General features: G+C 47.6%; 1 protein-coding gene across 9 annotated transcripts in view; it reads right to left on the bottom strand.

The window, feature by feature from the left end:
* The window catches only part of DLG5 (discs large MAGUK scaffold protein 5), a 1559980-nt gene that overhangs the window by 1018532 nt on the left and 513836 nt on the right, over positions 1 to 27612 (bottom strand). The window lies entirely within an intron of this gene.

The raw sequence follows: 27612 nt of genomic DNA on the forward strand, positions 1-27612 counted from the left end.
ACAAGGGATGCTTGACTGCAAAGCAGATCTGAAGAAATAGCTGGAGAAGTCCTCCTCTTATCCAAAATCCTGACTGGAAGCAAGTCCAAGCCCACCAATGGTAAGGAACTGCACAATTCAAACAGCCAGTAATTGTCCAATCAGGGACAACTACTGGTTTCACTCATTCCCCACACCTATACTCTCTCGCGGCACGGAAATGGCATCAAACCAGGGAGTCCCATTCCCTTCCTAGGCAACAGGCCGACATACAAAGGCATCACTAGCACACAAAACCAGCAGCTTTCCTGGGACAGTGTATGACCTTATATGGGATTTTCTGACATGGCAAGACAGGAAGAAGGGCAAACTGCAATATGGCCCAACAAGCAAAATTCTCATGGAGCTGACATTTTAGGGCACTAGCTACGTTGAGTAGCCATACGCAGTAACCGCAAATGTGCACACTAAAACTACTGCACAAATGTTAACATATCTGCTGCCACCAGTTTGTCTTTATGCACATATAAAAGTAACAAAACATCCCAAGTGTAAAAATCTAGAGTGACACAAATGTATCCACATTGCACTGCATTGTAAGATGCAGTGTGCAATGTTAAAAAGTCACAAAATGTAACCGGGGAAACAGTTCACCTAGTACTGATAGTCTGAAGGACTGATCAGTTTCTCCATAACAAAGGAGCCAAAGGGAAGTGAGGCGAAAGTGGAGGGCAAGTGGTGTTTGCCGGTGTCGGGGCCTTGCTATCCACAATACTGACACTATTCCTTTAACTGCCTGGAGGCGGAGATTCTGCAGCAGGAAGAAGCAGGAAGCAGCTACATCAGCACTTCCCCCAGTGAAAGCGGAGCGAAAGTGGAGGGCAAGTGGTGTTTGCTGGTGCTTGACGGCGTGCAAAGGCGGCGTAGGAGCGTTGTCACTCTGACTCCACTGTCCTTCGCATGAACAGCGAGCGACTAAGTGTGCCTTGGAACTCTGGTAAGACACTGCCGGCTGCGCTGACCGTGCTCCAAAACAAACGGCTTCCGTCACCCGCGCTCCCCTTCCCAGGCTTTGTAGCCTTTACCTGCAGACTTATACAAGCAGCATTTTGCAAAGCGCACACCAAGGGCGAGCGATTTCGCCCGTGCATACGCGACTGTTAGCTTTCACTCTTTACAGGCTGAGAGAAAAGCGTATGTAACCGTGTGGGTACTGCGGGCTAGTCCTTTGACCCACACGGCTCAACTTCTGAGACTTTTAGAAACGGTGGAGCACTTAGACGAAAGCTGCCTTTTTTCATTTCGCATTAAAATAGACTGATCTGAGTGGGGAATGCGGGCAATCCTTTGACCCACTCGGTTCTCTACAGTATTGACACGCGAGCAGCACAAACTAAGTGTTCACATCCCAAATGCGAGGGCCCGGTGGACAATTTTTTTGACCCATGTGGTCTTAGTCAGTTCCCTGACCATCCAAGTGTGAATTGGCAACATTCTTCAGAAACTACCTGACAAGCGGTCATTCACAGCCCGACAGGGAGCAGCCTGTTGGCATCAGGAAGCACATCGCGAACAAACCCGCCAATTCGCGACAGTGACCTGCAAACAACGAAAAACGCGACAAATCAAGCAAGCCGAGTGCAGGCTGCTGTTATAATAAAGCACACTACCAAGAAGAAGGCGGAGTGCTTTGGACTCTACATTTCCTCCTAGCCCTTGCTCTCTAGACAGAGTAAATGGCGACAAAGCTAAAGTTGGCAAGACCCGTGGCTGAACGACTTGGTCATGAAGAGGAAGACTGACATTGCCTCTGCAGTTCACGCAATAAAATCGGAGGAGGATACACACAGGGTCCACAAACAAATGACAAAGGAGAAACGCAAGGCTCCCAACTCGACCCTAACCTCATAGAATGCTATACTCAGTCGAGTGGAGGTCTCAGCTCCCTAAGCCTCCCTCCTACCAGCATGTTAACAACTAAGAATATCTGTTTACCCGAAGATGGTGAGGCGCAGATGACATGTGATGCGGGATCCCTGTCGCCGTCACTAGACCGCGAGAAATCACTTGCGGCACCCACAACCGCATGCTCAAGAGCAGGTGAAACAACGAGTTCAACAAAGCTCCAGCATCTCGCCCCTAGTAGGGGCGTTGATTCGAGCACGGACCACGAACACAACCGCGAGTGGATGACAATAACAGGGGACCACGCGGCGGCAGCAGTAGGGGGCCACCACGGTAATCTCAGGCTCACGCAGCCTGATAAGCAGGCCGCAGCTCTGATTACAAAGGCTCAAGTGCACGCAGTTAACAACAGCGCAGATGACCAACACACAATACAGACTACAATCCAAATGCGTAACTTGAACCATTCTGGCCAATCATCAGAACAACCCACAGAAAAAAACAGCAAGAAGAGATCCAGAGAGGTCAGTGAGAAGCCAGTGCCAAGTAAAAACATACAACAAAAAAAGAACAACTGCAGAAAAAAAAGAAATGCGAGGCAAAACAGTGCGCATAAAAAGACCCTCCAGCAAGCCAACAAAAGTGGAACACCAACACTAACACAGCTGTTGTAAAAAAAACAACACAATGCAAATACTAACTGACTTCTTCGAAACACAAATATTCACAAAGACAAAAAAATACACTGAACTATTTGATGCTGAAATGCTGGCTGCCGTAAGAGAAAACTTTCCGTGCGCAAAACAATGAAAATTGGACAACCCAGCAAAGACAACGATTGAATCCATGGAAGCACGCGAGTTACAGAGCCAGGGCAACCGACTGGTCAGCAGGGTCTGGCAGAAAAACAGTCACGCCAAAACTCACCAGCTCAGCATAACAGCGAGCCCGAAAAAGAGAACTTCAGCATCCAGTCCTTCAATTCAGAAAGATGTATACACACATGAACAATGTGGGGCGGGCACTCCAATTCAAATATCAAAGGAGACAGTAAATCGAGCACAACAAGATACAAATGAGCCCACCCCGATTTTAGAAGGTAATCAACATGACCAACAAGCCGACTCCAGTCGGGACAGATCAAGCCCTCACAGGGCACCCAAATCCACCACTATGCCAGATAAGCAAACGGACCTAGAACCACTGCCCGAAAGCGAAGATTGCAGAGAGTCATCGCAATCCATCTCAACAGAAATTACATATCCGATAAGGAAGAATCAGAGTAGTTTAGATCAAAGACAGAAAACCACCGGTTGTGGAACAGGCATCACAAACTAAGCTCCAAGACAAAAGGAGACATTCCATGGACCTTGCCCCCAACTGCTCACCCTTTAAAACATTGAGCAGTTCCACCTCTTTACAAACGCCGAGAAGGTGGTCACGTGAAGACGCACATAATCAAGGAAGGTGCGCCTCTCCGTCAACCTCGGGCGCAGCACAAGAAACGTGCACAAAGAAGCTCGACAAGTTAAGCATAATGTTGGCAATCACAATCGCTCTCGCCCTTTGTGTAAACTCTACGAGGCGATCAACGACACAGTCAAAGATCAACAAACTATGCAAGCCATGACACTGACCAAGCTCTCACTTTTAGAAAGCTACATAACCGCAAAAGAAGATAATAAAAGTAACGTATGTGCGGCCAACACGCTCGCTATTGAGCGTATGGACAAAATCATAGCCACATTGACCATGCAAGCGCAACAGGACATCTGTACGGTTTCCGCGCCCGTAACAATAGATGTTGGAACGCAAACGCGAGCATTCATCGATTTAACGGCAGACAATGGGAAAGCTAAACATGGATCACAGGCGGCTGGAACTGAAACTGTTATGGAAAAAGGGAGCTCAAAACATGCCACAACCGCTGCAACAGTGGTCCTAGTACTAGACAAAATGACTGTACACAGCAAGAGCAACAGCGAGGTCACAGAAACAACATACTCAATATTTGACAAAAGCAATCTAAAGAGGAATCCAGTCACAGGCGATCCCCACTTCTCATTATTTGAAACCAATGCCCCCTTGAGAGACAAATGTAATAGAAAGAGCTCTCCATCATCAGGGAGAACATCCAAAGCAATTGAGCAAATGGTAACATCAAGTGACAAGGCGTGCCCATTGTAATCAAGACAACCAGGGATCGCAAAAGACAAGAGCAACAATCAAACCGCCTCGGATCTAGACAACTCACTAATGAATGTTAGTGTATATCCAGACGAGGCTTTGCCAAGTCCGAATGAAAAGGCAAAAAAAGCTCCCAAAGAGAGAGACTTTGAAACACTGGAAGACCAACGCAATCGGCTTTCCAACAAAATTAATCTGTACGAAACCAGAAAAACGCAGGCACAAAACAACAACGATCAATGCGATATAAAAGCAGGAAAGTACGAATGAACAGACGAAAGAAAAGCGCAAAGTGACAAGAACAGACCCGACAAATCAGAACGGAGAAATGAACAAAACTGTGAAAGCAGGACAAACAAAGTACAGACGCATCTAGTACACGCCACTAATCAAAAGCAAGACATCAAGGCAAAACAGTACGCTACAAAGGATGAAAGACAAGGCTCAAGAGGAAGGACAAATGATCATGAATCTGAACATAGGAAAAGATCAGTTAATGAAAGACGGTCCAGAGAACCTCGGTTGAGAACGCGACAGAAAATTCATTTCAGATCAAGAGTAGAGGGAATTGATCAGCCAACACGGCAAAGCAACCAGATGGACACTTAGAATGACTCAAAGACCAAGTAATAACAAAGAGCTCATACTTAACAGAAGATATGTATTATCAATTCTTCACCAAGCATCAACTTAAAGCCAATTACCTCCGACGACCTGACCATTGTCGAACCTTGGCACGATCACCACGAAGCAGTTGCTCTGTTCCACATCGACTCTGCAGCAGTACATAAACTGATCTACAAAAGTAAACATGAAATATATAGACAGGGCTACCATTTACAAGACGTAACGAAACGAGGAGACACCACAGAAAAGAGAAACAACCATAAGGACAGAGACGAGTAGCCGACAAGCGGAACCCACAAGTGACAGAAACAAGCGCGAAAAGAGGGAGTACGTGAAAAGAAACCAGGACGAGCACACAACAGCAAAACTTCCCAAACACGATGAGGGTGCCCACACGGCAAACAAATTAAAGGATAGTTCCGGGACTTTTTTTTTTATTGTCCCTACGGTTCGGCCATGTGTTTTTAAGCATAAATCGGTAGATCGTAGAAAACTTTCCTATGGACCTTACCCGACTTTTCGTCCATTAACGCACTCGAAATCAGCCGCCATTTTCTGATAATCCTATCATTTCCCCCCCATCGCCCTGGCTCACCTGCTTTTGCGGCACTAAATCAAATCCCCCGCCCCTGAGCCTGACATCAGCAGACACGTACCGCCCATTTCCCAACGCCAAAGCACGTTTCGTGTCAACAATCGCTGCGCCTCAGCTAATGAAGTGTCGCCATGGAAATGGCAGGACGCCTCTTTCCTCAATAAGTATAAACACACCGTTTCACAACACACAGCAGCAGATTTTCGATTCCATTACGCTCTCTGTGATACTTTGAGTATTCTGTGACTCGTTTCTGTGCTCTGGTCAGCTACCTTCGCCGCTTCTAGGCCTTGTGAACACCTGTACCATCTCTGTAAATTATTTTACTTTCTTTACCACACAATGGCTACAATAATGCCGTATATGTACGAGCCCGAGTACACTGAGGAAGAACTACTGGAAAGGCAAGCACGCGAAAACGATGGGGATTCGGACGGCAGTTGGGAGGACCAGTCAACGGATGAAGAGCCTGGACCATGTCGCATGGACGGCGTCTCCACCTGGTGCACGTGCAATCGGTGCGAGCTAATGCCAACTGAGGAGGAGAACTGCTGCTGCCGTGAAAATTCCGGGTGCTTGGCCTACATTTCGGAAGGCGAGCCAAGTCCGCAATGCATCACCGAGCTGCCAGAGTTCAGGGAAGCCTGCCTCTCACGGACCGTGTTGAGGATGATGATGGTGCTTATGCACGAACTTCGCGGCACTGTTTGTCCGCGTAATCCGAGTAACGAGTAAGTATACTCTGGTTGTGATGTCAGTGATGCCACTACTATTTCATGGTCGTCTCCCACATATAAAATTACATCTACATATCATTCGAATGCATGTAAATTGGTTCCATATTGTGCATTTTCTAGATAGAATTTTTTTCAAAGCAGAATGACATGTTTTACCTGAATCGACAGTGATAAGAAAGTTTTGTCATTTTAATACAGTTTGCATCTTTCATTTTCACAGGTGGTACAGGCTGGTGGCCTATCGTTGCTTCACTTGGTGGCTTCACGGGAGGCTCGGACACCGCGTTCGGAGAGTAATACCTGCCTGTGCGGTACTTGCCATTAGACAACATTTCCCCAGCGACAGTGGACAATACCGCGGATTTTCCCTGGATGTGCTGCAACCGGAACTTTACAATGTGTAATGTTTATTATTTATGTTCAATTGAAATTAAGATCTAAAATAAAACCCAACATATATTTTAACAATGGTTGTTTTGATTTTTTAAATGAATCTAGTGTGTCTCCATTGAATAGTCTTCCTGTGCCTTGTCTTGTCACACCACATGTCTCCGGCCAGCATCCTCCCTCACGCTGGCCGCCCACCTTCAATCCACATAACCGTTGAACCCATATGCAGCAGACATACATATGTTATTTTGCGGGTTGGCATCAAGCCTCCCGGCCTTGCCTCCTCCCCCAAAAATACTTACCACACCACTTTGTTCAAGCGTTGGCAATAAAAGGAAGGCCATTGGATTTTATTGATACAAAACATGGTTATAGGTAAATAATCCATATGGTTGATCATAATAAATCATCCTTTTGGGCACCGGGTACAGAGATGACCCCCTCTGGCCCGTGCCGCCTTGCCACCACAGGCCAGCCTGCTGCTGACTAACTGCCTAGGCATCCAGGGTCTCCAGGGTGAACTGCACCCATATATTCTCCTGGGAGGGTGAGGTATTTATAAACTCACACCCCTGCCTTCCATGTACTAGATCCTGCAGCCTGCCTCTTACATGCAGTTAGATGGCCTCTCCTTGGTGAGGCCCTGCGGCAAACGAGTCTTGTCTGCACGACCACCGCCCCAATCCAACCCCCCCCCCCCCCCCGCCCTATCAAAGGCAGTTCGTACCGGGGTACTTGTGCTGGCAAGTGGAGCTGTCAGGGAGCGATAAAGGCCAAGAGGTGCCAAAGACCATGTACACTTCAAAGTGGTCTATAGAGCATGGGTTGTTGTTCCCATGTCTACCTCCAGACCCCGTGTCTCCTGCCAAGCATCCCCCCTCACGCTGGACGGCCCCCTGCAAACCGCATAATGCCACGACATACACGTCATTCATTCACAAACACACCCCTGTTTCGAATTCTTTATAACCCACTTCATATTTCTAATGAGAACTTCTTTGCGCTTTGCTAGTCAACCCGTGAAGGTGCTGGTTATCTGCTCTTCGTCTCTGTGAACTTCCGTGACCACTTCGAGGAAACTCGTCAGTTTGCAAACCTGTGAACTGCTCCCTGTTCTACGACAAGAAACTACTCTGATCCCTGCATCTAACTGTTTGTTCGTCAAGGTTTGGCCATGTACCATAATCATTTTGCGTCCAATTTCTTTTCTTTCAAGACAGTACATGCAAGGAACTAGTCACATGTTCTGAGTTTAGTCAAATTATCTTTCTATTTTTTTTTAAGTTATTCAAATACTTATCCGCATGTGAATAACGTGTATAGTTCCAAGAACTAAAACGAACCTTGCATTGAACCTTTTATGTGTCATTTCATTTTTTAACACATTGGTATTCATAGAGAATTGTTGATCTTTACTTTTCAGAACTTTCCACAATGCCTGCCTGTTCCATTGGCGGTTGCCCTTCGAAGACCCATAATAAATCTGAAGGTACTATAATGCATGTTTTCCCTAAGACAATAGATCAGATAAGAGAATGGGTCCGATATTGCGGATATCCACCGTCTGAGCTTGAAAGTAGAGTCCTAGAAGTCTTTGCGGACAAGAGGGGTGATCGATACCGCATCTGCAGCAGGCACTTTAGCTCAGACATGTACTCCACATCATTGCTAATAAAGAAGAACACACCGCGAGCGAGGCGAAAATTGCTCTCAACCGCTATTCCCACTCTATTCGTCCACATCCCTCCACTGGTGAGTCAAGTTTACGTATTTATCTCTCGGCCTTGCGGTAGTGTGTAGCATTAGCTAACAATTTCCCCATTTATGTATCCACTCAATATGAAGGCGGAAGATTCTCCATCCTTGTCGTTATTGCAGTCATCAGCCACTTCAAGCGCCTATCGGGTAATCTTACTTAGCTATTCTGCCACTGACTTGTTTTAGGCATGTAAATCAATAGTTTTAATTTATCGTGTGATTATTTTACCTAATGGTACACCCTTGTACTCGTCCTCTAGTCTTTGTTTTCAGTTATAATTATTGTTATCCAAAATAATGCAAGTACTGTCTTTCAGGGAGATGCTGAGGAGTCCAACGTATTGACGACAACCGTTGATGACACTCAGATGCTCGAGGTACGTTTCCGGACAGTTCCATCGATGGAGATCATCAGATCTTGCATTCTTGTAGCGTGATTGTTACACACAATGTTTCTTTCGTTTTTAGCCATTGATATGTCCTTCTGTCGTCGCCCTCCTATGTGTCTTCTTTTTTCAATATTGTGTTCATTACTAATGAAAGTGCTATGTTTCAGGGAGTCGATGGAGCATTAGTCCAAGAAGAAGGGGGAGCATGCAGTTACGGGTCGGCGCAACAGCTTGCAGAAGTGTGCACCGCAGTTACATCGTCCCTTGATGTTCTTATGCATTTCGAGGTATGGATACTGACAGTTCGATCAAGCGAAATCATATGACGTGATTACATCCGCTATACTTCTTTCTTTATTAACGCAAGTACTATGTTTCAGGGAGATGACGGAGCTTCTTCTACAAGAACATCACCCCTAGTAGTTGATGCAGATCTCTGGGTGGTGACACTTCCAACGATCGAGCAAATCGAATCATATTTACATATCCATTATTTATTTTAGACAACTGATCATTTGTGCAGGTCTATTTAGATGAGCCGTTGACGCCTGCACAAAGTTTATGTTCTTTTTAACAAAATAGAAAACCATACTAATGCAATTACTGTGTTTCAGGGAGTTACTGAAGCATCATCTTCAATAATATCATCAATGGAAGTCTATGAGGAGCCCGAGGTATGGATCTTGACAGTTCCATCTAACTAGATCAACAATGCGTGAATAATTGTCGTTTGAATGTTCTACAGAAAGCGTTCATTCGTGTTTTGCTATTGAGATGTACGTGGGTATTGGTCCCCAAGTACATTTTGTGTTTTCAATATTATTATACATACTAATGGAAGTTCTATGTTTCAGGGAGTCGATGGAGCGTCAGTGCGTGATGGATGTGCTTATCATGAAAATATAGTCGTTGCAGCGCAAGAGGAAGTGGAGACATGCACACACGAGTCGGAGCAACAGCGTCCTGATGTTGAAGTTCGAGGCAAGAAAGTTTCAAAGAAAAGAAAGCAAAAGAAGGTTAGTGTCCTGGTCACTATATTATGTTGTTTTTCACTGTTAATAGTTCAATACTGTTAAGTTGTGTTTAAACTGAACATCCCTTTTCCAATCTGTCCTCTAGTTGCGAGTGGGTGTACGAACTAGATCTACACAGACAGTGAAGCGAACGAGAGATGTTGCTTGTCAAACCTTTTGGCAGGGACTTGAGACTGGAGATGCATCGTGCCAATGGGAAGAATATGAAGTGATTGACAACGGAGCTATACCACCACCAGCCATTGATAGTGAATGTCCTCCTGGTAGTTCGGATGCAGTCGGAGATCAATTCACAGAATCCACACCCGCAAAAACTAAGACCGCGAGAAAGTTGAAGAAATTGTTTTATTCACCCATCGCCGGAGAAGGAACAGATGTTGCAATGGAAGAGAATGAAGTGGACGACAATGAAACACCATCAATATCACTGAACATAGCGGAAGACGATATCAGAGATTCTACCTTTCATGTGAGTGACATGTCCTCAACGTTACAGGCCGAACCAGCTGGGATGCAGAGTGACAGTATAAGGAAAGAGGCCAAATTCATTGTATTCGATAGTTGTTTGATTGATATTATTATTCGGATGAAATGTGGGCATTCGGTTGGTGGGGAAGTATGTGGGGAGCCATTGATTAATGTGACTCGTGCAATTCGAGGCACTAACCTTAAAATACATGCCACCTGTACAAAATATCATCCTTTCTCATGGTCTGCACAACCCATGCTGGGGCAACTGCCAGCAGGCAATCTACTTTGTGCAGCGGCTGCACTTTTTAGTGGTTCAAGTTTTAAAAAGTTAGTCTTTCTTTCAGTTTGTGGGAATCCATTTCATTGCGAAAACTCAGTTCTACAAATACCAAACCGATTATCTATTTCCAGCCATTAGCAAAGCTTGGAGAATGGAAAAAATGTCTATTGATAGTACATTCGCGGGCAAACGGTTCAGGCTAGCCGGTGATGGACAGTGCGACAGCCCAGGATTTTCAGCCAAGTACTGCACCTACCACTTTCAGGACATGGAAAGTAAGAAAATTGTGAGTTCGGTGGTCGTGCAGGTGTCACAAAGTACATCCTCAGTGGCCATGGAGAAAGTTGGCTTTGTAGCATCATTGCAAGAACTACAATCGCGGGGAATGGTGATCGACCTGATAGCCACGGACAGACACGTTTCAATTGCCAAGACAATGAGAGAAGAGTACAAAAATATAAATCACCAATTTGACGTTTGGCATCTTGCAAAAACAATCAAAATAATGTCGGCTGCAGGTAAAAAAAAAAAAAGATATGCAAGGTATTTCACAGTGGTCCAAGTCAATCAGCAACCATCTTTGGTGGAGCTCAAAAACATGTGGAGGGTCGTTGGAAATTCTACTGGAAAAATGGCGGTCAGTAATGTTACACTGTAGCAACGTTCACCGCTTGAACACGAACCAACATTTCCACAATTGTGAACATGGCCATTTGTCCACAGAGGAGGCACGGAAGAAGTGGTTGATTCCTTCATCACCCACTCACAAAGCCATTGAAAAGATTGTATTTGATAAAACTATAACAAGAGATTTGAGGGGACTCACGGAATTCTGCCACACAGGAGATTTGGAGGTGTTCCACAATATGTGCCTAAAGTACAGGCCAAAACGATTGCATTTTGGCATGGAGGGCATGATAAATCGGACTCTTCTAGCGGTCTTGGCACATAATCATAATGTTGGCCGTCAACAAAGTAGGACGACCGGAACTTTAGGGACGCTTCGCTACAATAAGGCCTTCACAAAAAGAAGTAAACAATGGGTTATCAAACCAGTGTTTGAGGATATGCAATATGACTTTATTGAGAGACTTATTGTTGATGTCCTAGATAGGCACATACATGGAGTTGTGAACGAACCTGTGCAGGGGACAACTGCATTGCCACCCAACATTGCCTCTGTTCCATGTCCACCTAAAGAAGAGCTCATTGAGAAATACACATCACGGTTTAAATGATTGTAATTTGATTGTCTGTTCTCTCGAGTCTCCTCATGTCGCAGGCCCATTGAATATGTGTAGCTATGTATTGTGTAAATAAAAGTGATTGCTCTGTGAGTCCTGTGAGATGGCCTTGCACTGAATGTAGCTAACTAGGAATGTGTGCTCGTTCAAAGTGAAGGTCAGCTGCTTTGATTATTTTCTCGGGTGCCGGAATGGCCCACGACTCAGTATAAGGTTCTATTGTTATTTGACCTTCACAGGCCGGGACCATCCCGAAAGACTTCTTTTTGGGGGTGTGGGGCAATAACGTAAGAAACGATAATGAATATAATTTCAGAAACGAAAGCCATTTAATGTTCGTTCATTAGAAGAAATAACGTCGGCATAGAAGGAGTGGTATTTCGGGGCTGCCCTACGCACAGACACAATGGAAAATGCAAATATAATGTAAGTAACTCTTTAGATGAGTTTATACCGCAATTTAATTACTATACAGTAGCTTTAAAGACGGGTTCAGTTGTACTTGTTCGTTCTATGTGGCATATTGTTTTGTACCGCGCACTATCTTGAGGAGAACCATCTCCTTTTACGGAAGCACCTCAAAACCTTCCTCTTTGCTTCTGCTTTCTCTCTCCCTCTCCCCTGCTACAACTGGTCCACTGTCTGCGACCTCGGTCCTGGGCCCTTCCACTCTCCACCTGCACTGCCTCCCTGTCAACTCCTGCACTGGGGGACCGTCTCAGTATCCTACAGCCCCCCCTTGACGTATAATACCCAGTTGCACTGTCCTAGCTATGAAATAATTTCCCGACCTAATATATAAAATGAATAATTTTAATAAAGATCTGATGGTGAGACTAATTTCATTTTTTATGTTTTTAAAACAGGTACATCCTTCATTATTGTATGTGTCACGAGTACCAGACACCGCCGGACGGCTTTTATAACCGCCAGTTGCTTCTCCGCGTGAACAACGTTAGCACCCTGACCATTTTATGGGACGATCGCCAAGTACAAGTATGCCCTTACGCGGTACTAACGGCTAGATGCAACATACAGACCGTTGTGGTGGCCTAGTGCCTCGTTGTTGGAACAGCCATGCGATTATCAGTGCGACCGAAGAGCTTATTTTATCGTAAACCAACACCCTGTGTACTGCACACGAACATCGCTTGCCTCAAGACGAACTATTTTGGATCGAGAGCAAAGAAAAATGCAAATCGCAGAATATTCTCTAAACATTTGATGTCCAATAAATGTACTTTGCCAAATGGACAATCTTGCCGTTTGCTTTTAAACCACAGTTTCATATTCCGAATTGTGGCGCTGTATTGTGAGATGATCTAAGACCCTGTGTACAGCAAAGGAACATCGCATGCCTCAAAACGAACTTTTTGGAACGTGAGCAAATAAAAATGCAAATCGCTGAATATTCTCTAAACATTTGATGTCAAATAAATGTACTTTACCAAATTTACAATCTTGCGGTTTGATTTAAAAGTACAGTTTCATATTCCCAATTGTGGCGCGCTGTGTTGTGAGCTGATCTGTGTTGGTTTCCGGGTTCTGTGTGTAGTCGCGTAGAAGACGCCTGGGCGCGTTTGCCTATGCAGCACAGTCACGTCACGGATAGAGGCGGGGAATATGAATGTTTTGATAAAGTCTGTTTCAGGGGCGGGGGATTTGATTTAGTGCCGCAAACGCAGGTGAGCCAGGTCGATGGGGGGAAATGATAGGATTATCAGAAAATGGCGGCTGATTTCGAGTGCGTTAATGGACGAAAAGTCGGGTAAGGTCCATAGGAAAGTTTTCTACGATCTACCGATTTATGCTTAAAAACACATGGCCGAACCGTAGGGACAATAAAAAAAAAGTCCCGGAACTATCCTTTAAAAGAAAATAGAGAGCCAACAACCGCAAGAAACAGAACAAAAAAAAGCAAATCACCACATAGCGGTCAAGATCAAAGAGATCAGTGGACAAAAAACAGAGCGTAACATCAAGATCCTACTCTCAAACTAAATAGTCAAACGCAACAAGATCAAAATGTAACCCAAGGCAACAAACAAGAAATTTGGGCCTTGCTACCAAAAGCTCTCAACATGCAGAGAAAGAAGTAGCAATCGGCGAATTGAATCAAGAAGACAGCGGCAACACTACAAGCAGAAGAACTTCCACACAACATAAAGCTCTGCTCATGGAACACTCGAGGTCACCCACACCTGACGGTGCCAAGCGAAATCAACCTAGGACTGTATGACATATGTCTCCAGGAGACCTGGCTCCTGCAGCCACCAACCATGGAAGGATATCAAATCATCCTAGCCCCTGCTGCTAAAGGACATGCAGGACATGCAGGACGCCCCACCTCAGGATTAATGATTGCTTGCCGCAGCAGATGCGGGCTATCCATCGGAAAGACACTAATCGCAAACCTTTCAACCTTGGCAGTTACAGTAACTTGGCAAAACAAAGAATCTCTTAATACGATAGCAATCGTCAACACATATTGGAACTCGGATGCAATCTCAGAAGGCAAATTCATCTCCATGTGCGAACAAACTATCAACGCAGTCATGACCACGGATCTGGTGACCTCAACGCAGTGTGCAAAACACAGAACAAAGGCCGAACAAAAAACTAAAAATCCCCGGCTGTACGACGAGGCAACGCATGGCTCGATTTTACGCATTCTCGTGGGCTTCTTAACCTGAACGACGCATTCACACAGTCAAAAAGAATACCCACATGGGAGCGAGCAAACTCGGCCTCGACCATCGATTACATCTTTGTCTCACAGCCACTTCTACGCATGTCCGCCGCGTTCAATGTGCGGCGCACAGCAGCAAGCGATCACAACATACTAGAAACCTGTTGGCATCTGACAAGTACCAAAAAGGAGGGTGTAAATCTACAAATCGAGCCCAACTACCAGGGATCAAGGCTAAAGTTAAGCGGCACTGCAATCAAGGAGCTAACGTCACAGCGAAAGCTCAATATGAAAAAATTAACTCCATTGACTATCAACCACTGCTTGCTCCCTAAATGCAACCAAGAAAAAGCGCAACGGCACCAAAAACCTGCAGAAATCACGCATATAAAAAAGAACTAGTCGAAAGAAGACGCGACTACAGAAAAGCATTGCGACAAGCAAAGAAACAACTAGCAAGGGATGATGACACAAAAATCAAAGTCATTAAAACCGAATACAAAGCCTGGGCAAGATTTCACAGACATAAGCTATACCAGCAAGATGCAGAAGACATTACAAAAGCGCTTGCCACCAATAACACAAGAGACTTTTGGACCTTACTGAGAGCCATAAACAAGCCACTGGAAAACCAAATCCTGAACAATATCGATCAAAACACATGGGAAAAGCATTTCACTGAAGTGGTCAAATCGGTGGCAATTGGCAACACATCAGACACACAGCAAGGACACTCAAAATGGATTAACCTAGAAAACAGAGAAAACATTCTAGAAACAATCAAAAAACTAAAAAACTCTAGAGCACCTGGGCCAGACGGCATCACCAACTTTGAACTTAAAGCTCATCCCAAGGAGTGGGCCGACCTGTTGAGTGTCATCTTTAGACGTTGCGCCGAAACAAGATCCATACCTAGCTCTTGGACAAGAGCAACAATCATCCCAATCTACAAGAAGGGTGACCTAAAAGACCCCAAGAACTTCCGCCCAATTGCCCTACTGGACGTTATGGGAAAAGTATACGCATCACTACTTCTGAGGAAATTTCAGGCTTTGGCAGCAACAGCAAGCTGCAATGACCATCTCCAAGCAGGCTTCAAAAAGAAGGCTGGCACTACTGGAAACATCATGATTTTCAGCATTCTGAAAAGCAAAGCACTACAATACAAACATCTGTACCTAGCGTTCGTAGACTTTACCCAAGCGTTCGACCGTGTCAAACGAGCCCTCCTATGGAAGAAACTAAAAGCTTGGAATTGTTCCATAGAACTACTAGCCCCGATTCAAGCCTTACACTGCAACAACGCGATGAGGGTACGTCTAAGTCGCGAGGGCGAACTATCGGCGGAAATTGCTACTTCACGAGGGGTAAAACAAGGGTGCCCGTTGGCATCTGCGCAGTTTCTGCCCAATATTGGAGACTTCAAAGAAAGTGAAGCTGATCAGATTGTTCCCCCCCAAATAATCAGCAACACAGCGATTGGACGCCTCCTTTATGCGGCGATCTTACGCTATGTGATCAGACCCCAATAGGTCTCCAGCGTCAGCTCAAAGGGCTACTACAGTACGCAAATGAAAACTTCCTGGAAATCAATAGAGAAAAAACCAAAGTCATAACTATCAACGCACAAAAAGAAATCCAACGACCCAAACTGGTACTTGGGGCACACAAAAATTGAGATTGTGCAAACCTTTAAATACCTAGGAGTGCACTTAGACAGTTCAATACACGAAACCACCATGCAATCAGTTCTTTACGCAAAAATCAAAAAGTTTGCGGCCCAGGCGAAGGCAATGGACAACAAATTCTGAAAATTCTCCCTCATCCCAACCATCAATTTTTACAAAATGAAGGTGGTGCCTGCGGTAATATATGGCACAGAAGCCATGCCGACTATTCCAAAGAAAATTTGGCGCAAACTAGTAGCCATATTTTGGCGTCAAGTACTCAAATTACCCAATTCAACCTCGGGTGACGCTATAAGGCGTGAGCTGAGCCTTCAGTCTTTAGAATGCTCTGTAAATTGCAACACAATTATGTTGTACAGGAAATGCAGAATGTCCGACACCAACGAAATCTTTAAGATTATCAAATGTGAAATGGACGCAGGCAAATCCATCATGCTAACAAATTGGCAAAGAGACAATAAAGACCTACTTCACCTCATTGCAGCACAGGAGGAAGAACTAATACACACCCATGTAAAGTTCTGAACAAACTAAAGGATGCAGATTGGATAAAGTCCCTAGACATAGTGGCAAAACTACATCCGACTTCGCATCTCCCACTCAACACAGGAAAACGAAATGAACTGCAACATCTATTAAAGAAATTTCCAAACAGACAGGCTCGCAACCTAATACTGCGAGCGCGCCTCAATCTATTCAAAACAAATGAAATTCTACACATCAGAGGGATTGCGCAAACTGACAAATGTCGATTTTGCCATGATATAGCGCTGCCTGCACAAGAGACCATACGGCACCTACTGATGGTATGTCCCGCAACTCGCACAATAAGACATCAATATCTTGCGGACCTTGCGGGAACAGACATATTACAAGAGGAAGAAACCTGGTGGTGCAGGCTCATCAGAGGCGACAGAACAAAAGGCAAATAGCAACAGCAAAAATTCTGGAATACATCACTGCCAATCTACTCGATATGTAGCCGTGTTGAAAAAACTCAAGCTTATTGATCATGTGAATAGACTACAATATTGTAAAAATCTCTTTTTGATTAAACAAAAAAAAAAAAAAAAGAGAAGCCAAGGGCTTTACTTCCTTTTAAAAAGTCAGAACAGGTTAAAAAATAAAGCAAAAAGATTGGGGTCCATAGAAACTACAGAGGGAAAACAGAGGGAAAAGAGAAACCTTTAACACACATGCAGTGTATGGCAGTCTATTCACTTCCTCCAGTCCCAGCTGCACTGAGCACTGATGGGCTGTGGTGTCAAAATCACTAGGAGCGTTCGCCGCCAGAGTGGGCGAGTGATTAGGAGGGTGTCGGAAGCATTAGTGCATGCATTTCAGGGCGTGGTCACTTCACCTCAGATAAGCCTAGAGCCTGCAGTGACTCCCCCACCAAAGCCACAGGCCTGGCTCAATGCTGAACTGCCACGGACGCGTGCTTGTATACTCTGTACCTGCAAGGTTTTAGTGCCCAGCATGAGGTCTTCAAGCTGTGCCCAGAGACCCCATTCCACAAACTTTGGCGACTCCCTCTTCATGGTGCTGGGCGTACCCCAGACCCACGCAGGTCTCTCCCCTCTTATTACTTCTCGGGGTGACAGCTGCCAGTGCCAAGGTAGATTTGCGTTCTTAGTCGGAGCCTGGGTGCTCCTGGGCACTCCATCTCTGCATACAACGCAATCATCATGGGGGATCCTGGTGGACTCAGGCTATGCGCTGCAAGGCAGGTGCCATCTTTAAAACTGTTGCATTTCCTTCCCCCGCTCATAGCGTTGTCTTCCCAGGCTCACTCCAATCAGTTGTTTGATTATGTCAGGCAGCAGGGTATCCGCTTCATGTCCGATCCAAGATCTGCCACCATGGACGCATAAAGAGATGAACAGGGAGCTGTGAACGTGTCCCCTATATGCAGAGCTTAAAGGAAAGCAGCTACATGGCTCCCCTGCCAAGTCACGCCCCCTTAAATGGGACTTTTTGGCTTTTTGCAAAGAGATGGATTTTACAAAAAGGTGCCAGAGACGATGCAGTGCTTCCTGCAAAGCGATCCTTGGGATCCGCTGCAAAGAAGCACAGTGGTCTTTTGCTACTCAACTGATGCATAAACAACCCAACTTCATATACCTAACCTTTTACCAACTTTGATTTGAACATGATTCTGACAAAGGTATACTCTCTCTCTGAAAGGCTTTGCCCTCTCTACACAATACAAAAACAGTGAAGGTTATGATATATGTAAATATTGTACTGCACATATTGCACAAATATGAAGAAAATGTAACCAGACTGGCTACTATGAGATTGAAAACCTCATTCCTCACCAAATATAAAACATACTTACATTACCCTGATCTCACAAAGAAAAAGAAAAAAGCCAGTCAAACAGAGCATGAAGCATTAATAGAGGTAATCAAAATGATGAAAACCATATGCTAATATTTGTTTATGTGAATAAGCTGAAAAGAACTATCTGCAACTATAGTAAAGTTGGAAAAGGAGAACAAACTATTTTGGGTACGGAGGTAAACTATGAAGAAGGGAGACTCTTGTAGTTCCTTTCAATAGGCTGCTCCGCTAATGGCCTCCGTAGGGACCCGCGGCCTCACCTGAAATTTAACCGGCCCCGGCGTCGCCGCTGCTGTGACTCTGGCGGGAGAAGCTGGCGGAACCACTTGTGCACCCACCGCTCCAATCTTGAAAGCGAACGCTGCGGGAACACGGAAAACGCGGCGGAAGAACTTGACGCGGGTGCCTCTCCGTGCCGAACCAAGATGGCGGCCGCGACTCAGGCGACTCAGGCCCCTCGCCTCCGCCGGCGCCCAGTGACGAGACACCCATAGGACCTCCTGCTCCCGCCCTCCGCCCCGATCCTGAGCCTCGCCATCAGAGATCCCTGGAGAGACGGCCGCTCCAGTCCCCGGGGCCCTATCACCTGAGGCCGCAGCGCGGGTTCGGGTGCTCCTCCCACCCGCCCCCCCCCCTCCACCGGAGCGGAGTACGGGGTTGGCGCCACCACCATCTCGACCCCCCTGCGGAGCCTCTCCGTCCGGCTGACTTTCCGGCCCTCCAGACCTGATAAACAGACCTCGGAGAGAGGCCCCCGGAGCTCCCCGACGCTCGCCAGTGCAGCGGACCGGCTCGCTGGAGAGACGACCAAGCCCCCGGAGCCCTCCGGCTACTGGACCAGCTGTGGGGGCGGGGGCCCTTATTCCCCCCCCCCCCCACCTCCTTCACTGGCAACGATCAACCCGAGTTGGCTCCTTCCTGGCCCCCAGGTCTCTGCATCGGCCCGCAGCCCAGCACCCCGGAAGCGATATCGGAGGCCTGATCGGGTGAGTGTCCATCGCCCCCCACAATCCCCCCGGCGCTGAATCCGGAGCCCCCTTCCAGCTTCCTGGGGCGCTCCTGCCCACCAGACACCTCGCCGGCTGGGGAGAGTGGTCATGTTGGGCGCCTGCCCCCCCCCCCCTAGCCGCGCAACAGCTTTCCTCAACCTCCTTCTGAAGACACCCCCACGTCTCCAGCCGCCATAATATCCTGGGGCGCCCCGGCCCACTTCACCCACCAGGCCCATCACCCTGGATAGCTTCAGCCCCCGGGCAGGGTGGACATCTACCTCAAGCTGAATCGACCCCTCCTCTACATCCAAGAGTGGCAAGGCCCAGATATAACCACTACAACTCTGACAACAAATACGGCGGGCGGATTTCTCGCCTTCTACAGCAGATTCATCCGAAACCAAGCATCCCCCCCAAAGCGCCCCCCCCCAGGGGCCCCCAACCAGAAGAGGATCCTCAGAGCCCCAGCCCTGGCAAAATGTCGAGACTTACCAAACCAGCCAAAACCGCTGACATTTCCACCATGCTTCTAGTAACAGACAAGACAAGAAAACCGGACACCTCACTTAAACTTACCCCGCAAAAGCCCCCAGAAGAACAGGGTAACCTCGCCACCAGAGATGACTTAATGGCCTTCATGAGGGACATCAAAGCCGAAATTCGGTCCTGCATGACCGAGTTCACTACACGGCTAGAACAAATGGACCAACGACTCACGGAAACGGAACAGAGAATAGGAGAGGTCGAAGACTTGACCCAGAACCACGATGCAGCAATAATAGAAATGCGACGCGAGATCCGAGCGCTTCAGTCCAGTAATGAGATCCTCGCATTCAAGCAAGAGGACTTAGAAAACAGGGCCCGACGGAATAATCTGCGTATCCGTGGGGTCCCAACAACGATCCAAGATAAAGAGCTCCCGGAGTACATAGGCAACTTCTTCCAGGCTCTCCTCCCGCTCACGGACAAAACCCAACTCGTCCTGGACCGAACCCACAGACTACGCCCGAGACGAGGAGTAGACTCAGACGGCCCTCCGGATGTGATTACTAGAGTACACTTCTACGCTACCAAAGAAGCCATCTCGGCAATAAGCCGCTCGAAGGATGAACTGTCATTCATGAGCACCCCCCTGCAGATATACCAAGATCTCTCCCCGATCACCATACAGAAAAGGAGAGCTCTCAAGCCCTTGACCCTGTTCCTCCAGAACCAGCAGATTCGCTACCGCTGGCTCTTCCCCGCTACGTTACAATTCTCGTACCAGGGGACTCTACGCAAAATTAGCCACCTGGAGGACGCAAAATCGATTTTGCACCCGAACTCTCCAGGGGCCTCAACCACCCCCAGTCCACTCCTCCCGCCAGAGGAACCAGATCAGTCACCTCAAAGACAGCAACAACCCTGGTCTAAGGCGCAGAGACGCCGAAAGATGAAGTAATTCAGAGGTTTGCGGCCATGGTACTAAGACCGACGCCGAAGCCAAAACGAAGCATAACAATGCCTCGGGCCCCGAACGGCCCAGTCCCCCTCTCCAAGGAGTATGTCACCTACCCACCCTTGGAGCCGAGCCGATCTGTATGGTTCGACCCTCGACCCGTTGACGAGGGAAACTGTTTGGGCCACGTTGGCCGTGATGGTGGCCGCGCAGAAGATCCCAGCCCCCAGCACAGTCGGGAGTTTTCCCACCCGTTTAAGTTTGCCCACCCGTTGGTGGACCCACTCAGATAAAATGTTGCCCTCCCGTTGGAGGACGCAGAAAACCCGGCTGCAGGAGGACCTGGCTAACTCGGAATCTCGAAATGAAGACTGAATACCCCCAGCCCACCCACGAGGAACAGTGTCCCACCCCAGGAGGCACCCAGGAGGCCCCCCCGCCGATCCAGAAACTAAGGTTCCTAACGCTGAACGTTAGAGGCCTCAACGCCCCACAGAAGAGGAAAATGATCCTACAACGCATCCAGAATGACAGGGCCTCCGTGGTCTTCCTGCAGGAGACACACCTGATCCCAGCGGACTTCGCAAGGCTCAGAGATCGGCAATTCCCAACGCAGTTTCTAGCTTCGAATGGAGCGAAGAAAGGTGGTACAGCTATTTTAATCGCCAAAGATTTGAAGCCTCAAATCCTAGACTCTAAACGGGACCCAGATGGCCGCTTTGTGGCGGTGAAATGCCGAATTCTCGGCCAACTATACACGCTGATCTCAGTATATGCGCCAAATCAAGAACAAGAGGCATTCTACTCGACCCTGGAAAACACCCTTCTCCCGTTTGTGGAGGGTCAGACCATCATCGGGGGAGATTTCAACGGAGTCCCCAACCCACTAGTAGATAGATCACACCCCCCTGCCCGCGGAGACTTTGGCTTGGCAATCGCTCTGCTCAAACTGTTCCGAACCTTCGAAGTGGTGGATGCCTGGAGGATCCTCCATCCAGAGGAACGAGACTACTCATGCTACTCCTATGTGCACAGGACTTACTCACGTATAGACCTCTTGCTGACATCCCCGCAGATCCTGTCGTACACGGACGATGTCCTCATAGGCCCCAGAATCCATTCAGATCACGCACCCGTAATACTGACGCTAAGAGCCTATAACCCGGACCCGCCCCCAAGACGCAGATGGTCTCTTTATGACCCGATCCTAAATAACATGGCGACGAGAGACGTAGTAGCTAAAGCCATCAAACAGTACTTCGAAGTCAATAAAAACGAAGATACCTCCCCAGCGACGACATGGGACGCGATGAAGGCCGTAGTGCGAGGGGTGCTGATCTCTCAGGGAGCGGCCTACCATAAGCAAAAGCAACAGACCCGCCGCATCCTAGAAGACAAGGTCCTTGAAGCAGAGACGACATGTAAAGCTAGAAACTGGTCCCCGAGAACCTACCGAGTCTTGCAGACGGCACGGAGGAAACTAGAGGCTCATTACGCAGAGGACACAGCCCAGTTGCTAACCAAGACGAAGCAGAGCTACTACGCCAGGGGGAACAAAGCAAATAAATTCCTGGTGGAAAAACTCGCAAGAATCAAGAGAAGGAACACTATACTAAGCCTCCGGGACCCTCAGGGTGCAGCCCAATTCGCAGACCGGGATAAGCTGAGAATTGCAGAAGCTCACGTAACCGAAACTATGTCAGCTACCCAAAAACCCCAGGAAGAGCAGCAGTCCTACCTGAGGGAAGCCGCCCTGCCTAAACTATCAACTACGAGTAGGGAAGAGTTGGAGGCCCCGATCACCAGCGAGGAGATCGACGAAGTCGTTAAAAGCTTAAGAACTAGAGCCCCGGGCCCAGATGGTTTCACGTCCCGATTCTACAAACTCTTCCGGCCTCAGCTACTAGCCCCAATGACGACCCTCTTTAACTCCTTCGCCACCTCTGGATCAACAACCCCATCAATGAAAGAGTCAATAACAGTATTAGCGCTGAAACCAGGAAAAGACCCCAGCGATATAGCGGCTTACCGACCCATCTCCTTACTAAACCTGGATGCGAATATCTACTCGAAGGTCTTGGCAAACCGATTAGCGAGGCTTCTTCCGGACATCATAGACCCAGACCAGACGGGATTTATCTTAAACAGAGCCACCACAGACAATACGCGCAGAGTCCTCGACCTGATCGAGATAGCCAGACAAGACTCGAAGAAACTCGCCCTGCTAGCCTTAGACGCGACCAAGGCTTTCGACAAAGTGGACTGGTCGTTCCTCCGCCTTACCCTGGAGTCGTTCGGCGTGGGGCCCACCTTCTTGAAGCTCACCCTAGCGAACTACCAATCCCCGACCACCCTGCTCCGAGTGAACGGCCTCCTGACTAACCCGATCTCTCTAACATGCGGCACCAGACAGGGCTGCCCCCTCTCCCCCTTACTGTTCGCTATGGTGATGGAATCGTTGGCCCAGCGGATTCGCCTTAACCCCAGAATCAAAGGCCTCCAAGTAGGCTCTACCCAGCACAAGATAGCGCTCTACGCTGACGACGTGATGCTAACCATCACAGACACCTCGCAATCCTTAAGAGCCGCCCTAGCGGAAATCCACAGATTTGGGAAGGTGTCCGGATTTGCCATTAACTTGATGAAATCGACAGCTCTGGGGATAGGATTAAATCAGAGAGATAAGGCATCCTTCTGTGCCCAGTGCGCGGTTCCGCTAAATGACACATCCATCCCCTACCTCGGGGTGCAGATCCCCGCCAACCCGGGAGACGTCTATCGGATAAACTTCCCGCCCCTGATGAAAACTTTGGAAAAAGACCTAGACTCTTGGTACAAGCAGGAAATATCCCTAATAGGTCGCATCACAGCCTGCAAAATGAATCTGTTGCCACGATTCCTATACGCCTGCTCAGCTCTCCCCATCATAGTCCCTCGTCCCCAACTACAGAGACTTCAAAGGAAGATATTCGGATTCATATGGAGGAGGAAGAAGGCCCGCATTCCACGGAAGACAATGCTATGTGCTCCGGACCAGGGAGGCCTAGGGGTCCCTGACCTCCAAAAATACCAAATGGCAGCGCAGATAGCGCATACCAGGGCCTGGACTATAACGTCAGGACGCCCCAAATGGATGGACATAGAGCAATCCCGAGTACCCCTCCCATTGCGCTTTCTTCTACACCTGCCAACCGCGCTGCGCCGGACATGGCCAGCCATACTATCCTCAACCAAGCAAACATTGAAGGCATGGGATTGGGCCCGCAAATCCAGAGGTATCCCGAGAGCTCTGGGCCCCTCAGCCCCAGTCTTCCACAATCCGGCGTTCTCTCCGGGAGCTCACCCCTCAAACTTCAAGAACTGGATTACCGGAGGCCTCTCATCCCTAAGCCAACTATTTGAGGGGACACAGCCGCTGACATTCGCCCAATGCAAAAGTACGTTTAACCTAGCAGAGTCAGACAGGTTCGCATATTGCCAGATCAGACACTGGTGCACTCACCCCCAGACGCGAGAGGCGGCCACCAGGACCCTAGATGCCTTGGAATTAACAGTAGCGGACCCTCCATCCCGAGGGCGGATCTCGACGCTGCATCGACTATTCCAGGAGAACCTCCTGTCCAAAAGAGCGACATACATGGCGCAGTGGGAAAAGGACCTAGGGCACCCAATCCAGGATCAAGACTGGACCGATATCTGGGCCCGCACACACTCATCATCCTTTTGCATCACCAACCGAGAATGCGCATATAAACTGCTCATGAGATGGTATTTCCCGCCGCTACAACTACACCACTTCAACCAGTCGCTAGACCCACAGTGCTGGCGTCGGTGCGGCTCGCCAGGCTCCTACTTACACATGTGGTGGTCATGCCCAGTGGTGAAGGTCTTCTGGTCCCAATGTATAGCTACCATCACAGACATAACCCAAATCTCACTGCCACTGGAACCGGAGCCGCTACTGCTGGGGACCCCGATCCCAGACACATACCCGAAGGCGGGCGCATCCGCGGCCCTCATCACGCAATTACTCCTAGCCGCCAAAATCACAATAGCTCGGACATGGAAGACCCCGGAGGGCCCCCTAACGGTGCTATGGTGGTTGAAAATCTGGGACATCTTCATCGCTGAGAAAGTGATGGCAGCAAACGGAGGCCGCCTCCATCGTTTCACGAACATTTGGTCGCCGGTGATAGACTATGACTCACGCTTCCCGGCCCTGACATACAAACCGCGCCTGGTGCAACAGGCCCAGCAGGCGGCAGACAGAGAACAGTCTCAGCTGGTAGAGGAGCAGGCCCCGGAGGATAGCCAAACCCAGGATTTGAGGACGTAAGTCGGGAGAAGAGGGAGGAAGACGAATCGAGGCAGGAGGAGACGGGAGCGAAGGAGCCCGAGACTAAGATGTGGGGTTGGGTGTTGGGGTATAAATAAGTGTATAATAATGCTGAGATAAAATGTTAATCTGACATGCTAATGCATTCTCCTGTATGCCTACCGAAAAATAAACAAGTTAAAAAAAAATAAAATAGGGTGCAATGATTTATAAAAGAATGCAGATGTAAAATACAGAACAAAATAGGCTTCACAAGCAACTGTTTTCTGCTTCCTAGGAGATGCCATGCAGTGAACCCTATTGATAAATTAACGGCTGTGCTCTTTAATACCTGATGTGAAATTGTACTGGCCTGGTACATTCCATAATCGATCACGGATAAGAAAGATGCATGAGCAACTTAAGATCGCTGGCATCAAGTCAGCACAAGACTGCTTTTCTAAGCCCTTTGAAAAAGTCTGAGATGATTGTTATTTAATGGGAAAAATAGAAGATTCTCCCATGCTTTCAAATAGGGGGTCCAGGTTCCTTCATGCACATCTGAATAGGACTTTCCACATGTAGGCAATTCATTTTGAGGATTGCAGTTATAGGAGAGAGGGATTGGTTGCCAAGATACTGGCATGATGCGTCCAGGATGGCTGGCAGCAGTAGATATTTTTCTACCATTTTCTTTAAATTCTTGCATACACTTTTGCATTTACTGCCTAATGCCTTTTAGAGTACCACATTCCCCAATATGTCCATGCCACGAAATTCTGCCTAGTTTCTGGCCATCTTGTATTCTGACCTCTTGGGGCCAGACTTGCTGCACATGCAAAGCACTTTCCAGGGCAAAGCAGCAATATGTGTTTGTGGCTGGAAGTGGGGGCTGTCGCTGTCTGGTCCCAGTCCTAATCCTGGCTGAGTGTGAGAGTGTGGTGTAAGTGAGTGTAGTGTGGTGTGAGTGGTGTGGTGTGAGTGAGGTGCGGGTGTGGTGTGAGAGGTTTTTACTGGGTAAATGTGGTGGCCCCGGAGACTGTCCAGGATTGGAAATCAGTTTAAATGGGGCTGATCCTTATTGTTGATGGACTCAGGGACGACTCCAGCCCAAATTTAAGAAAAAAAGCAGACTGCTACGGCTATTCTTCAGGTCGCTCTTAGACACATGGGCCACTGGAAAAGAGGCATCCTGCTGAAGACACAGAACTCATCATTACAGTCAAGCAGCATTGTCTTCAACCGTCACAGTGAAGCCCTGCTCCTTTGCTGCTTTCTAGAAGGTATTCATTGGTGGTTCTCCCCACAGGGCCAGTGGGAAGAACAATTATAGACCTCTGCTCGAGGGCCTTGCCCTTGGAAGCCTTTGGAAGTGATCTAGAACCATCCTGTGGACTGATCGGTCCCGGCCTGGACTGCATCAGTCACCTGGACTGCATCAGTCACCTTCCAGACAAGTTAGCAGACAATAAGGGGGTCCACTCTTCCTCGTGCCAGAATCGCCCAGCTCACCAGGAATCATCTCACCAAAGGGTAGGACGCCAACTAGCCAGACCTAAAACCCAAAGACAAAAGTGACCTCGGCCCCAGCGTCCTCTGGGCCTCGTCCAACACAATCAATGCACAAAGTAAGAGGGCCCGCAGATTCAGGAACCTCAGAAGTGGTCCCTGCGAAAATCAAAGTACAGGTGGGTGAATTAGCATACCTGTTTCTACCCTGCTGCCACCATAAAGTTAAAAGGCAAAAAGTCCGAACCCTACCTCTCCCTTGCCTGACCGTGATCAAAGTTCTAGTAAAAGATTCCCCCTTCACACACACACACACCCCTCTCAACCCCATCCCTGCTTCCCCTAAAATGGTGGGATTGGGAGAAGCCTTCCTACCTTTTGTTCCTACTAGCTATTGACTTTGCCAAAACCTTTTCAGCCTATTTAAAATATCCTACCCCCTGCAAAAGGTTCAATTGGGATTTGTGATTTTTAGTGCACTACGCCCCATCTCTTCCAGCAAGGTTGTGTATTGCAGTTTTAACTCCTTTACTTGTTCTCAAAATTGGTTTAATGCTTACTTTAGTCTTTTCTTCACTATCCTAACTACAGTGTTCATTAATTCTCATCTTAATGTGCTAAACAAAGTGTTGATGCTCTGCAGCCAGAGCACAAATTTGAACGTACATGTGTTAAGTGTATGTTTAGTGATTTACTTACCTGTGATTTTTGATTGATAAGAGTTTGTCCAACGCTTAATAAAAGTAATTTTATTTGTATACAGTATGCTTAACTAGAGTGCTCTGTGTGTGCTTATCTGAACCCTTCACCATCCTACATTCTCCTATGTCTAAGCCTTACTGCTCAGACAGTACACTGATCAGGTTATGCTGGACATTAGTGTCTTTCTAGGTTTACCAGAATTGGGTGGTACCTCAGAATCTGTCCATCTTAATACCATCAGGCGCACAAGGTTTAGAAATTATTGCTAGGAGATGGCAGAAAAGGTTCTGACTTGGGGTACAGAAGATTTTCTCCCTCAGCAGTCAGACTACAGAGC

Source organism: Ambystoma mexicanum, chromosome 8 (genome assembly GCF_040938575.1).
Source record: "Ambystoma mexicanum isolate Mex_15411 chromosome 8, UKY_AmexF1_1, whole genome shotgun sequence".
In the NCBI taxonomy this organism is placed as follows: domain Eukaryota; kingdom Metazoa; phylum Chordata; class Amphibia; order Caudata; family Ambystomatidae; genus Ambystoma; species Ambystoma mexicanum.